The following is a 15,169-nucleotide window of genomic DNA, read 5'->3' as shown; positions in this document are numbered from 1 at the left end:
GCCATTGTCTTCACTGAAATGCGAAAGTAGGAAGTCAAGAAACACCTGGAGTAACAGGCAAATTTGGCCTTGGAATGTGGAATGAAGCAGGGCAAAGACTAATAGAGTTTTGCCAAGAAAATGCACTGGTCATAGCAAACACCCTTTTCCAACAACACAAGAGAAGACTCTACACGTGGAAATCACCAGATAGTCAACATCGAAATCAGATTGATTATATTCTTTGCAGCCAAAGATGGAGAAGCTCTATACAGTCAACAAAAACAAGACTGTGAGCTGACTGTGGCTCAGATCATGAACTGCTTATTGCCAAGTTCAGACTGAAATTGAAGAAAGTAGGGAAAACCGCTAGAGTATTCAGGTATGACTTAATCAAATCCCTTATCATTATACAGTGGAAGTGAGAAATAGATTTAAGGGCCTAGATCTGATGGATAGAGTGCCTGATGAATTATGGAATGAGGTTCCTGACATTGTACAGGAGACAGGCATCAAGACCATCCCCATGGAAAAGAAATGCAAAAAAGCAAATGGCTGTCTCAGGAAGCCTTACAAATAACTGTGAAAAGAAGAGAGGCGAAAAACAAAGGAGAAAAGGAAAGATATAAGCATCTGAATGCCGAATTCCAAAGAATAGCAAGAAGAGATAAGAAAGCCTTCTTCAGTGATCACTGCAAAGAAATAGAGGAAAACAACAGAATGGGAAAGACTAGAGATCTCTTCAAGAAAATTAGAGATACCAAGAAACATTTCATTCAAAGATGGGCTCGATAAAGGACAGAAATGGTATGGACCTAACAGAAGCAGAAGATATTAAGAAGAGGTGGCAAGAATACACAGAAGAACTATACAAAAAAGATCTTCATGAACAGATAATCACGATGGTATGATCACTCATCTAGAGCCAGACATCCTGGAATGTGAAGTCAAGTAGGCCTTAGAAAGCATCACTACAAACAAAGCTAGTGGAAGTGATGGAATTCCAGTGGAGCTATTTCAAATCCTAAAAGATGATGCTGTGAAAGTGCTGCACTCAATATGCCAGCAAATTTGGAAAACTCAGCAGTGGCCACAGGCCTGGAAAAGGTCAGTTTTCATTCTAATCCTAAAGAAAGGCAATGCCAAAGAATGCTCAAACAACTGCACAATTGCACTCATCTCATATGCTAGTAAAGTAATGCTCAAAATTCTCCAAGCCAGGCTTCAGCAATATGTGAACCGTGAACTTCCAGATGTTCAAGCTGGTTTTAGAAAAGGCAGAGGAACCAGAGATCAAATTGCCAACATCCGCTGGATCATGGAAAAAGCAAGAGAGTTCCAGAAAAACATCTATTTCTGGTTTATGGACTATGCCAAAGCCTTTGACTGTGTGGATCACAATAAACTGTGGAAAATTCTGGAAGAGATGGGAATACCAGACCACCTGACCTGCCTCTTGAGAACTCTGTATGCAGGTCAGGAAGCAACAGTTAGAAGTGGACATGGAACAACAGACTGGTTCCAAATAGGAAAAGGAGTACGTCAAGGCTGTATATTGTCACCCTGCTTATTTAACTTATATGCAGAGTACATCATGAGAAACGCTGGATTGGAAGAAACACAAGTTGGAATGAAGATTGCCGGGAGAAATATCAATAACCTCAGATATGCAGATGACACCACCCTTATGGCAGAAAGTGAAGACAAACTAAAAAGCTTCTTGATGAAAGTGAAAGTGGAGAGTGAAAAAGTTGGCTTAAAGCTCAACATTCAGAAAACGAACATCATGGCATCTGGTCCTATCACTTCATGAGAAATAGATGGCGAAACAGTGGAAACAGGGTCAGACTTTATTTTGGGGGGCTCCAAAATCACTGCAGATGGTGATTGCAGCCATGAAATTAAAAGACGCTTACTCCTTGGAAGAAAAGTTATGACCAACCTTGATAGCATATTCAAAAGCAGAGACATTATTTGCCAACAAAGGTCCATCTAGTCAAGGCTTTGGTTTTTCCTGTGGTCATGTATGGATGTGAGAATTGGACTGTGAAGAAGGCTGAGCGCCGAAAAATCGATGCTTTTGAACTGTGGTGTTGGAGAAGACTCTTGAGAGTCCCTTGGACTGCAAGGAGACCCAACCAGTCCATTCTGAAGGAGATCAACCCTGGGATTTTTTTGGAAGGAATGATGCTAAAGCTGAAACTCCAGTACTTTGGCCACCTCATGAGAAGAGTTGACTCATTGGAAAAGATTCTGATGCTGGGAGGGATTGGGGGCAGGAGGAGAAGGGGACGACCGAGGATGAGATGTCTGGATGGCATCACAAACTCGATGGACATGAGTTTGAGTGAACTCCAGGAGTTGGTGATGGACAGGGAGGCCTGGCGTGCTGCGATTCATGGGGTCGCAAAGAGTTGGACACAGCTGAGCCACTGAACTGAACTGATTGGTGATTCATTAACCCTTTGTGCCCTGAAACAAAGGGCCTGACCCTATCTAGATAGCCCCTGATCTAGAGTATTAGGAGCTATATGTCCAGAATGAATGTCTTAACCACTGCTACTCGCCCCTCCCTAACCTGGATTAAGTGAAGCAGGGCTATTATGTAAGGTTCTTACCTCCCACCACTAGAAGACACTACCTCACACCCAGAAAGCTAGGCTTCTTCCTGTTGTTGTTCAGAGTCTCAGTTGTGTCTGACTGTTAGGCCCATGGATTGTAGCACACCAGGCTTCCCTGTCCTTCGCCATCTCCCAGAGCTTGCTCAAACTCATGTCCATTGAGTCGGTGATGCCATCCAACCATCTCATCCTCTGTTGTCCCCTTCTCCTCCTGCCTTCAATCCTTCCCAGCATCAGAATCTTTCCCAATAAGTCAGTTCTTCGCTTGAGGTGGCCAAAGTAATGGAGCTTCAGCTTCAACATCAGTCCTTCCAATGAATATTCAGGATTGATTTCCTTTAGGATTGACTGGTTGGATCTCCTTGAAAGGCAATGCCAAAGAATGTTCAAACAACCACACAGTTGCACTCATTTCACATGCTAGCAAAGTAATGCTCAATATTCTCCAAGTGAAGCTTCAACAGTACGTGAATCGAGAATTTTCAGATGCTCAAGCTGGATTTAGAAAAGACAGAGGAACCTGAGATCAAATTGCCAACATCCATTGGATCATAGAAAAAAGCAAGAGAATTCCAGAAAAACATCTACTTCTGCTTCAGTGACTAAGCCAAAGCCTTTGACTTTGTAGATCACAACAAACTGTGGAAAATTCTTCAAGAGCTGGGAATACCAGACCACCTTACCTGTCTCCTGAGAAATCAATATGCAGGTCAAAAAGCAACAGTTAGAACCAGACATGGAACAACAGACTGGTTCCAAATTGGAAAAGGAGTACATCAAGGTTGTATATTGTCATCCTGCTTCTTTAACTTATATACAGAGTGCTGCTGCTGCTAAGTCGCTTCAGTCGTGTCCAGCTCTCTGCGACCTCATAGATGGAAGCCCATCAGACTCCCTCATCCCTGGGATTCTCCAGGCAAGAACACTGGAGTGGTTTGCCATTTCCTTCTCCAATGCATGAAAGTGAAAAGTTAAAGGGAAGTCACTCAGTCTTGTCCGACTCTTAGCGATCCCACGAACTGCCGCCTACCAGGCTCCTCCATCCATGGGATTTTCCAGGCAAGAGTACTGTACATCATGCGAATTGTCAGGCTGGATGAAGTACAAGCTGGAATCAAGATTGCCAGGAGAAATATCAATAACCTCAGATATGCAAATGACACCACCCTTATGGCAGAACCTGAAGAAGAACTAAAGAGTCTCTTGATAAAAGTGAAAGAGGAGAGTGAAAAAGCTGGCTTAAAATTCAGCATTCAAAAAATGAAGATCATGGCATCTGGTCCCATCACTTCAGGGCAAATAAATGGGGAAACAATGGAAACAGTGACAGACTTTGTTTGCTTGGGTTCCAAAATCACTGCAGATGGTGACTATAGCCATGAAATTAAAAGATGCTTGCTCCTTGGAAGAAAAGCAATGACCAACCTAGACAACATATTAAAAAGCAGAGACATTACTTTGACAACAAAAGTCTGTATAGTTAAATCTATGGTTTTTCCAGTATTCATGTATGGATGTGAGAGTTGGACCATAAAGAAAGCTGAGCACTGAAGGACTGATGCTTTTGAGCTGTGGTGTTGGAGAAGACTCTTGAGAGTCATGGACTGCAAGGAGATCAAGCCAGTTAATCCTAAAGGAAATCAGTCCTGAATATTCATTGGAAGGACTTATGCTGAATCTCCAATACTTATGCTTCCTCTTGAACCAAGGCTTAATCTTCATTACCCCAGGAAAAGAAGCATTCCTTGCATGGATAGGTCATTGCCCATCCCCTCTTTGGCATTCTGTGTTAAGCCTCTTCCTCCTTGAGTCAGGGCCCTGTCTTAGAATGATTTAGCCCTTGATTTTAACTCAACCTATAGTTCCAACATGCTACACACAGATTTTAAGTCCCTAACCTTTCTCACAAGCTTCCCACTTTGCTGGGAGATAAACCATGTTATCAATAAGAGAACAGCCAAAGATCATTATACTCGAATTTTTTTAAAATCTCAGTGTGGGAATGGCCTTTACAGTACAAAATCCAAAAGCAATAATAAGAAAAGGTCAATAAACTTGACCAATATTTAAACTTTCTGAGTTGCTTAAAAAAAAGGAGGGGTTTTAAAAATGGGGGGGGGGAATCTTCATGAATATTACATGGGCTTCCCAGGTGGCGAAGAGGCAAAGAATCTGCCTGCCAATGCAGGAGACACAAGAAATGTGGGTTCAATCTCTGGATTGGGAAGACCTCCTGGAATAGGAAATGGCAACCCACTCCAGCATTGTTGCCTGGAAAATTCCATGGACAGAGGAGCCTGGTGGGCTACAGTCCCTGGGATTGCAAAGAGTTAGACATGATTGAGCACACAGACAAAATGCATATACATATGAAACCAGTTAATCCTCCACAAAAGGCTGTTACCTCCTGAGAGAAGGATCCTGAGGTTTGGAGAGGTAAAGAGATTTTGCTCAAGGTCAGCTTGTTGAAGCACATTTCACACCCTAAGGGAGTCACTCCTGATTCTAGGAAGATGGATGAGGGAGGAGAGAGTAAAGGAGACATGGGAGGCAGAGTAGAGGAAGGGGAAGGGCTGAACTCCCAGGAGAGAAGGGGTGTCAGGGAGGGCATGGACACTGCCTCCTCAGTCTGAGTAAGAAGAGGTGGACTAAGCCTATCACCTGTCACCTGTACATTTATTGTGTGCTAGCTGTGTGCCCTGTGCTGATTCAAGAGGGACAAGTACAGGCCCTCCTAAAAGTAGGGACAGTAGGCCACTCCAGCCAGTCTCGTGGGAGCAGTGTGAGGATCAGGTGACCAGGCAGGGACCCAGAGCCAGCTTTACAAAACACTCTGTACTAAGAACCTATCATGGATGCTAGGAAGGGCTGGGAATGAGGTGTGCGGCAGTCATAAAACCTTGACATCATCCTCGATGTCTCTTTCTTGCACACTTCAGTTCACTCCATTAGAAAATCCTATTGGCAGGAACTGATGCATCTTGACCTTCACTTCTCCTGTAAGGACTGGGAGTTATGGAGGGTTCTGAGTAAGCAGAGGAGGCCAGGCCGCACTGGGGAAGCAAATTCAGGAAATAAACTGCCTACAAAGATCTCAGAGAATACGGATCTGAATTTCCAAGGCCCCAGCATTTTGTTGTGGTTGCTTTCCTCATTCTAAATAAATTTTCATTCACAAGTCTTGATCCTGTAGGGCTTTCTGTAACAGTCCTCTTTTCTCCCCTCCCCCCACAACTGTACAAGCTTCAGGCCCCAGAAAACCTTCATCCACTCCTGGTTTAAAGTCTCAGAGCTCACCAAGGCAGGACTTGAGAACAGAGGTGTAAGTTTGTCATGAAAGTGGAGGCAGAGCCGCAGTAAAGAGTAAATCCCCATCTAACATGGCAGAAAGTCAATAGATAAATCAAGAAACCGCTATGTAAGCTTATTTTTTAGCGACATGGGGGTAACCACTAGAAGAACTCAACGAAGGAAGTGATATAAAGGACTGCGTGGAGGGCGCAAGGGAGAGGACCCTGTTGCTTTCATATTAAGAACACGTAAGTAGGTAATTTTATTTTGTAAAAACGTTCATGCATTACTTTGATATATTTAAAATTTGATCTTTAAAAAAAGATAGTAAAAAATAAAAATAAGAAATAAAACAGAATGTAAAACAAAAATAAAATGCAAACGCACACACAAAAGCTAGTGAATGGGGGCAGGGGTGGGAGAGTGGGGCGACTGAGCGTGGTTTCTAGGGAGGGGGCGGGGCATGGGAACCTGGTCTCGTTTAGGGCCCGCCCCCAGTGAGGAAGTAGGGCGGTGGCGGTTTCTCTTTGACTCCGCCCACCTCGGAGAGCCGGAGTAGCGCAAGGTCAAGTTCGCCTTAGACCCTCCCTCTTACCCCCAGCGCGGGGGCGGGGCGGGCAGGTCCCGGGCTGACCCCGCCACCCCCCGAAAAGGACGTTTCTTGCGCAGGTCTGGCGCGGTCCTCGCCGGGCCTTCGGTGCAGGGCTGTTCGCGGGCGAGGAACCCCGGTTCGGCACCTCCGGGCCCCTAGTTCCCTGGAGTCCCCGGAGGCTCGCCGAGTGCCTCTGCGGAGCCCCGCGACGCGCAGGTAAGCGCAGCCAGGGCCCGGCCGATTCTGCCCTCCTTTACCCCGGCTGGCGGCCGCCGACATCTGGCCGGCGCCGAAGCGACAGGTGGAGGCGGGGCGCGGCGCCCTGTAGCCCGTCCGGGTCGGGTGGACACTAAAGCGCCTCCTCTCTACCTCTGGCGCCGCCCATTCTAGCCACAGCATTATCAACCTAACCCCAGCACCCCTGTGGCCCAAACCCGAGCCTACCTTCAGCACTCGTGCACTCAACAAATACAAATAAGGTCCGTGCTTGGGGTATAGTGCGGGCCAACGAACGTGGTGCCCGCCCCCGTGGAGCTTGCAGTCTGGTGGGAGAGACTCACAGCAAATAGATAATCGCCACACGTTAGTGTAAAAGTTGAAACTGTGAAAGATCGATGAAGACAGTACGTGCAGAGTGCTGGGAGAGTAGGTAGCCGGGGGTCCCTATCTATAAAAAATACCGGGAGCTCACTCTTCAGTATGAATGTAAGGGTTCCAAAGCGGAGAACCACAGAGCAAGCACACTTATTGGGAGGGACTGTGGCTTGTTTGAGAAAAGGACGATCTGGGGGCCTGGGCCCACTGAGAGCTGAAAGAAAAGCAAGTTCCTTAACTTCCTCCTCTGTAAAATGGGACTGTTCCTCCCCATTAGCGATTGAGACTTTGCATATAAATGATTTCGTGGTATTCAAACGTGCAGCAAGTGAGGTAAAGGTGAAGATGTTTAGATTGGGCAGGGCATTGATCTGGGCTGAACACAGTTGCTGCCTTCAGGCAAACGCACTTCCCCTCTCCTGGAGTCCTGTTTCCGCGTCTGAGTAGAATCTCTCAAACAGCTTCTTCTCTGAAATGATGAAGTCACTCATTCTTGAAATATTTAACTGGTGCCCACTCCGCACTGGTCCTGCCCTCCTGGAGCCCACGTTGGGTGGGTCAGGTGAAGTATACTGACAGTCCCAGCCTGGTGAGCGTGATGCTCTGGGAGCAGAGCCTGACCCTCTGGCCTTGCCAGGGAAAGCCCTGCTCCCGACCAGGGCTGGGTATGCATTTCCCAGAAAGCCTCAGTTGCCGCTGCCAGCTCTGCGAGCCCCCTGATAACACAAGGCTCATACTCCTCAGCTGAGCGTTGTCTTTACTGTTTTCACTGGTGGCATTAGCCCTTCATGTGACAGCAACCCTGCTGGTCCCTTGCTGGACTCCCAGGGATTTAGGAGCACGTTGGGGGCTTCAGAAGACACCTGGCTGCTGACTGCTTGGTATATCTTATTGTCTTAGATGATGCCAGTTCCTTCTTTGGCTCTGTTTATAGTGTTGGTGTAGACTGAGGATTTGCCCCATGAAAACAGGCCAGGAAGCCCAGAGAGTGGAGAACACAGTTGAGAGAGAAGTCTGGAATGGTTTGTGAAGAGGGATTTTAAAAAAACAACAACAGAAGGTTGCTGGGGGAAGGGGGAGGAGAGAGGGCAGGCTTTGGGGAGCCACTATGTTTCCCCTCACAGACTGTAGCAATAGCACTTGTGGAGAGCAAAAGGGGAGTGCTGGGTTAGGCAGTCACAGACCTGGGTTCAGATTATCTGTTACTGCCTAGCTCTGTGTCTAAATGGCAACCTACTCCAGTGTTCTTGCCTGGAGAATCCCAGGGACGGGGGAGCCCGGTGGGCTGCCATCTGTGGGGTTGCACAGAGTCGGACACGACTGAAGGACCTAGCAGCAGCAGCAGCAGCAGCAGCATTGGAAAAGGAAATGGCAACCCGCTCCAGTGTTCTTGCCTGGAGAATCCCAGGGACGGGAGAGCCTGGTGGGCTGCCGTCTGTGGGATCGCACAGAGTCGGACACGACTGAAGCGACTTAGCAGCAGCAGCAGCAGCTCTGTGTCTGACCCTGGGCAGGTCACTTATTGTCTGACTGTGGGAGCTTAAGACAGCGTTTGATATCTAGTTGGCTCCGAAGAAATGTAACTACCCTCCCTCTTCCCCTAAATAAACTAAAAGAGCAGTAGTAATAGTGCTTACTTCAGAGCATTATTATGGGGATTTAATGTACCTAAAATACATAGATCAGAGTCTGACATGTAGAAGTTACTGCTGCCATTGTAATTGTTATTCTTTATTCTGGGTAAAAATTGATAAAACAAGATGGGAGGTTGGTTCTGAGGAACTGTGCGCGGGGTGATTAGTGGAGAAGTTGGGTTATCTGTTGCAGTGGTTTTACCGGAAAGCATCAGCCCTGGCAGCAGAAAGGGGTGTTCTGTGTGATAAAGGGCCTTTTGGGCAGCCAGGCTGTCCAAAGACTCAAGCCAAAGAAAAGAGCAAAAGCATGGGGTGTCGGTGGGGTAGTAGAGTTGAAAGAGACCTAATGTTGTCTTGTTTGGGTTCTCTAGCCCACAGCTGGATGTGGGTCCCCGGTGAGGGGCTGCCCCTGCTCCTTGCTGGCCCCTGCCCTCCTATGGATATGGCAGTTGCCTGAGACTGGTTGGTTCAGGAGCTGTGGAATCCTATTCTGTAAGCCCTGTACCCAACAGAGTACTGGGTGCATAATGAATGAATGAATGAAGAAACCTAAACCTGCAGGGCAAATTTCCCAGTGTGTTTAAGTGTGCTGTTAAAAAAAAAGGAGTATGAAGATAGGGAGAGATAGCTAACGTTTTTAGGCCCTTGCTAAGGGCCGTTTTCATGTATGTTGCAACTTGGTGAAAACTGCAGCTTTGGAGTCAGATGAAATTGCTGGTGTGATCTCACACGCATCACAGAAGCTCTTTAAAGTGCACTTGTGCATCTGTAACGTGGGACTCATTGTCTCTTATTCACAGGACGTTCAGTAATGCTTATTATAAGTATGTGGCTTGCTGTCCTCAGCGCACAGGCTTCCCAGGAGATGTAAGAGACATGGGTTTGATCCCTGGGTTGGGAGGATCCACACACACACGCACACATCCTCATCACGCAGCACAAGATATCGGAAGTACCCAGTCGATAATCACTACAGTTATTATTATTATCTTGATAACTGCAGGTAATATCATTATTATCGTGATAATCCTCCCAGTGATCTCCACTGTGAAAGCAAACAGAAGGCCACAAACACAGATAGGTGGCACTGATTCTGAGCTCAGTCCCGTCTGGAAGCAGAGGCTCTGTGCAGTCTGGGCAGACACTAACCAGACAGCTTTATGTGCCTTTCATTCATTACTTAAAGCACTTGACTATGTGAAATCTTAAAAGGAAAAAGAATTGCAAAATGATAATTTATGTGCCTTTCAAGTTCAGGTATTTTATCATCGAGATAAATCTTCCATGCATCTATGTTAAACCACTTTGGGCTGTCGAAGCTTTTAAATAAAGTGGCTCATCCTGACCAGTGTCTGTCTTTGCTCGTTTATCATAGTTCCCTGATAGACAGACAGATCCCATTTTGCAGGGCAGGCCTCAGGACGGCAGCTCCTGCCTCACTGTTTTAGACATGCAGTTCTGCACGATATGTTTAACAAACCGCAGTGGACTCATGATCCCTTCATCACTGTCTCACGCACGTACTCATAGACCTACAGCACCAATCTTGGAACTAGGAATAGAAAGGCATTCTGTGGTCAGTGTGAATCTGGGGAAGTCAGCTCCAGGGGAATCTCAGGTTCCCAGTGATGGGTTTGGGGGTGGAAATGCCTTGGATGAAGATGGCAGCGTCTTCTAGAAGTCAGGACTGTCTGCCCTTTCCATCCAGAAGTCTCATCTCTGGGTCTGACCTCCTGCTGGGTAAAGGTCTGATCTGCATCTCTGTGCCTCCCTGCTGCCCCCGCCTCTGGCCAGAGCGTCCCCGAAAGCCAGAACCTCTGCAACACATGCAGGAGCACAACCTGCTTAAGGACTCCTTTCTGAATCAACCCTGCATTCCCATGGCCCCAGTGGGCACCTCTGCCGGGTATTGCTTCTCCAGCTACTCTGTGCGCTGTGAGCACTTCCACAGCTACTGAACTGAGCATCCCTGATACCCAGCACCTAGCTTGCTCATTGTCCTCTCTCCTCCCCGCCCCTCCTCCACCCCCACTTCTATTCATTCTTCAGGCAGCATCCTGGGGATTAGAATGCTGAGACAAAGTGACCCAGCCTCCATCCTCATGCAGCCCAAAGACATCATGAGACAGATTATTGATACAGACAGTATTGAGCACATGACCACACATATATTGTCAAATTTTAAACTGAATTTACTGCCTTGAAGGAGAAGCCTGGCATGCCAGGAGAAGCATAAGGTGGGATAGATATAGAAATGTATCAATATACATAGAGGAGGCCCATAAATGTTAGTTGGGGACTTACACTCAATTATTTATATATCTTTGAAGACTATTGAATAATATAGTATTTTTCTATAAACCCTGGCAAATAATATATTTTATGTGACCAGGGTAATCTTATAAGAATGTGTACTTTAAAAATCATTGTGCTTTGGCTTCAAAATGGGAGAATAATGCTAGCGCTCCAGTTTACTTAAACCCCAGGGCCCCCAGGCCACGGACTGGTACTGGCCCATGCTGCACAGCAGGACTGAGCAGTGGCTGGCCTGACAGGAACTGGGCCGCACTGCAGGAGGTGAGCGGCAGGCAAGGGAAGCTTCATCTATATTTACAGCTGCTCCCGTCACTCACATTACTGCCTGAGCTCCACCTCCTGTCAGATCAGCAGCAGCATATAATAAATAAAATGTGCCTGAATCATCCTGAAACCACCCCACCCCCCAGTCCATGGAAAAATTGTCTTCCACGAAATCGGTCTCCGGTGCTAACTGCTGACTTAACCCTTTACAGTTACAGAGCCCTCCCTTGGATGTTGTCTTGCTGGGTGCGCTAGTTTTCAGTATCACACCTCTTACCCTGGGTGGTGGCAGCTAACAGACGTCCAGCTTGCCTCATGGCTGACCGAGCACAGTGGGCATTGAAGCCCCATCCCTTCGGAGCCACGGGGTCCACTGAGAGCCTGTTTTTTCCTCCTTCTTTGATACCTCTGGGCACCAGGCTGAGGTTCCAGCATAGATTTTATGACGTTGCGTCTAGAGACCTGCGATTTGAGGGGAAAGGACACAGCTAACTGCTCTTGTCCAGGTCGGGAGGGGCACCTGTCTGCATGCACCAGAGGGTGGGTGAGCTGGCAGCGACCTGCTCCTGCAGAGCCCTGCCATCCCAGTGTGCTCCCTCTTGAGGAGCCAGGGTCCTCTCCAGAGGGGCACCACACCTGCCTCGAGCCATCAGTCCCTCTGAGAACCAGGAGAAAATCATACTAGAAGTCCTGCGTTAAATAAGACATGATCCAAACAGCCCCAGGAAACATTCCCTCTCCATGAGTGAATGTTATTAGAGAGTTACTTTATTTGTTTGGCCAGTGCTGATGGCAAAATACATCTTCGATCCCCACCTGTCTCAGAGGTGGACCTTATTAGGAGAGATGAGCGGCCGTCTTCCCCGAAGCAAGGGAAGGGAAGCTGCATCGCCGTGCAGAAGTTGAGCACCAGTCTTGGGGGGTTGGGGTTGACTGCTGTATTCTCAGGGTACAGCTCTAATAGGATTGTAATCGCGTGGCTCTGAGCCACAAAGAAAAGAAGTGACTCTGGAAATCTGCCTTCCATAAGGCTGACACACAGTGACGGTATTTATGCCTCTCGGAAGCGCATGTTAAGTGGTAGGTATTTATGAAAAGGGTTCTAAGGAGTAAACATGCCCATCAGTCATCCCGGAACTTTTTAGAGCCCCTAAGATGGTTTTAAATTAGAACCTACCTTCCTTCCTGCCTTCCCCTTTCCATCAGCAAACTGCCCCTCCTTGTTTCCTGTTAAAAAAATGAACTGTCAAGGCAGGACACAGCCCAGGTAGGAGCGTGTGAACCGACTTGCAGAATTAACATAGTCAAGGCAGGCATGTAAGGGGTAAACACCTTGGTTCCGGTCCTTCCCACCCAGCCACAGCATTGGGAAGAGAGGAGTGTGGAACATGACTGACCAACAAGATCAGCCTAATTGCCCCTTAACCACCGCCACCAGCTTCCTGCTGTCAGCCGGTCTGCTTGCTGAAAAGGGCTGGCAAACTGGGGGGGACCGAATGATGAAGACAAGTGATGCAAACTAAGCCAAATTTGGGCTCAGTCAGTGGCAAATGGGAGAGAATGAATGTCAGTGTCAGTCAGGGAATCCCACCAGGCCAGGGAAAGAGCAAGCTTCAAAAGGCTAGAAGTTTCTCTGAGCAGGTGATCATTAAAACAGAATGCCTGTTACATGAATTAGTGTGTAGGCGTCTAACTTGAAATCATTGCTGACTTTCAAATGTTCATTTTAAAGATCAGAAATTGGTGTTTATTACTCAAACCCTATACTTAATTTCAAAGACTGCTCTGCTTTTTATTTCCCCCATCTGGTCTTCCTTTGAAACTTTTATGATAGTATTGGTCCATCTGTGTTAATATTTTTTTGTGTGAGATAAGGGATGCCAGTGTTGCCCAGTTTATATTTTATGACTAATTCTAGGAATGTAGATGATAAAAGTAGAGGGGCTGCCTGTTTCACATGTCACTGAATTCCTGCTACCCTTTGGCTTCTGGAATTCTGTCTTAAGAAAATAACTGAAAAATGGAAAATGCCACTATATAAAGATGTATCATTATTTATAATGGTGAAAACTTAGAAGTGACCTACTCTACAGTTATAAGAGGGTAGTCAAGTTTCAGTTGGTGGAATAGTTAAAAATAGGAAGATTAGTAATGAGGGAAGTCATTACCTGTTGAGTAAACAGAACACTGTTATGTGAAAGATGTATTCAAGAAAATAGTCTAGGGACTTCCCTGGTGGTGCAGTGGCTAAGACTCTGCACTCCCAATGCAGGGGCCCCAGGTTTAATCTCTGGTCAGGGAACGCCACAAGTAAGTCTTCAGTTCAGTTCAGTGGCTCAGCTGTGTCCAACTCTTTGTGACCCCATGAATCGCAGCACGCCAGGCCTCCCTGTCCATCACCAACTCCCGGAGTTCACCCAAACTCATGTCCATCGAGTTTGTGATGCCATCCAGACATCTCATCCTCCGTCGTCCCCTTCTCCTCCTGCCCCCAATCCCTCCCAGCATCAGAGTCTTTTCCAGTGAGTCAGCTCTTCTCATGAGGTGGCCAGAGTACTGGAGTTTCAGCTTTAGCATCATTCCTTCCAAGGAACACCCAGGCCTGATCTCCTTTAGAATGGACTGGTTGGATCTTCTTGCAGTCCAGGGGACTCTCAAGAGTCTTCTCCAACACCACAGTTCAAAAGCATCAATTCTTTGGCGCTCAGCTTTCTTCACAGTCCAACTCTCACATCCATACATGACCACTGGAAAAAACCATAGCCTTGACTAGACGGACCTTTGTTGGCAAAGTAATGTCTCTGCTTTTGAATATGCTATCTAGGTTGGTCATAACTTCCTTCCAAGGAGTAAGCGTCTTTTAATTTCATGGCTGCAGTCACCATCTGCAGTGATTTTGGAGCCCAAAAAAATAAAGTCTGACTCTGTTTCCACTGTTTCCCCATCTATTTCCCATGAAGTGATGGCACCAGATGCCATGATCTTCGTTTTCTGAATGTTGAGCTTTAAGCCAACTTTTTCACTCTCCTCTTTCAGTGCAGCCAAATAAATATTTTTAAAAAATAATCTGTAAGGGATGGCTTGAAGGGGACAAGACTTGCAGTTGAACAATGTAACAATTGATAACTTTTTCTCATATTTTAAACTTTCTATTTTTTTATTACTCCTCTAATATTTTTAAATTCTAAAACAAACCAAATTAAATAATGATCTTTATGCTAATTGCCTTTTGAAGTTCACTGCCTTCATGGCCTTATCCTGATTAAATCTTTCACTCAACAATTTCTAAGGCCAGGTTTGGCTCCCTGCCTCTGTGTCTCTGGTCAAGGCACATCCTCTGGGTCCACTGGCCAAGTGGTCCAGAAATGTGCTAACTCTAGCCTTGCAGACAGATTTCCTGGGGTTTTTTAAGTTAGAGGAAGCTACTGCCCCTCCCTGTCCTGCAGCCTCACACCCTTCTGTCATTATTTCTCTTCCCTGTTCCCCACCTAGTCCCCAGTGGTGGAGTTTGGGTTTGCAACCTTTGGAGGCCTCATTGATAAAGTTTCAGCAAACTCTGTCCACAACACACACACACACACACACACACACACTCACACACTCACACAGACACAGACATACATGCTCACTCCCTAGGTTAGTTACCACCGTATACACACACACACACACACACACACATTCACTCACACAGACACAGACATACACGCTCGCTCCCTAGGTTAGTTACCACCGTACACACACACACACACACACACATACACACACATTCACTCACACAGACACAGACGTACACGCTCGCTCCCTAGGTTAGTTACCACCGTAACTGGTAACCCACATCACTCTGGCTTCTTGTCCTGCTCACACACACACACACACAC

At 46.7% G+C, this 15,169-nt stretch overlaps 1 protein-coding gene across 1 annotated transcript in view; it reads left to right on the top strand.

Annotated features, from left to right (window-relative positions):
• Positions 1-6,302: 6,302 nt before the first annotated feature.
• Positions 6,303-15,169, top strand: part of NMNAT3 (nicotinamide nucleotide adenylyltransferase 3) — a 125,405-nt gene continuing 116,538 nt past the window's right edge. Inside the window, exon 1 of the mRNA XM_040233811.1 lies at positions 6,303-6,699. The gene's annotated coding sequence lies outside the window, so the exon portion shown is untranslated. The remainder of the gene's footprint in view (positions 6,700-15,169) is intronic.

Source organism: Oryx dammah, unplaced genomic scaffold (assembly GCF_014754425.2).
Source record: "Oryx dammah isolate SB20612 unplaced genomic scaffold, SCBI_Odam_1.1 HiC_scaffold_2, whole genome shotgun sequence".
Taxonomy (NCBI): domain Eukaryota; kingdom Metazoa; phylum Chordata; class Mammalia; order Artiodactyla; family Bovidae; genus Oryx; species Oryx dammah.
This window is presented reverse-complemented; position numbering and strand designations above follow the sequence as displayed.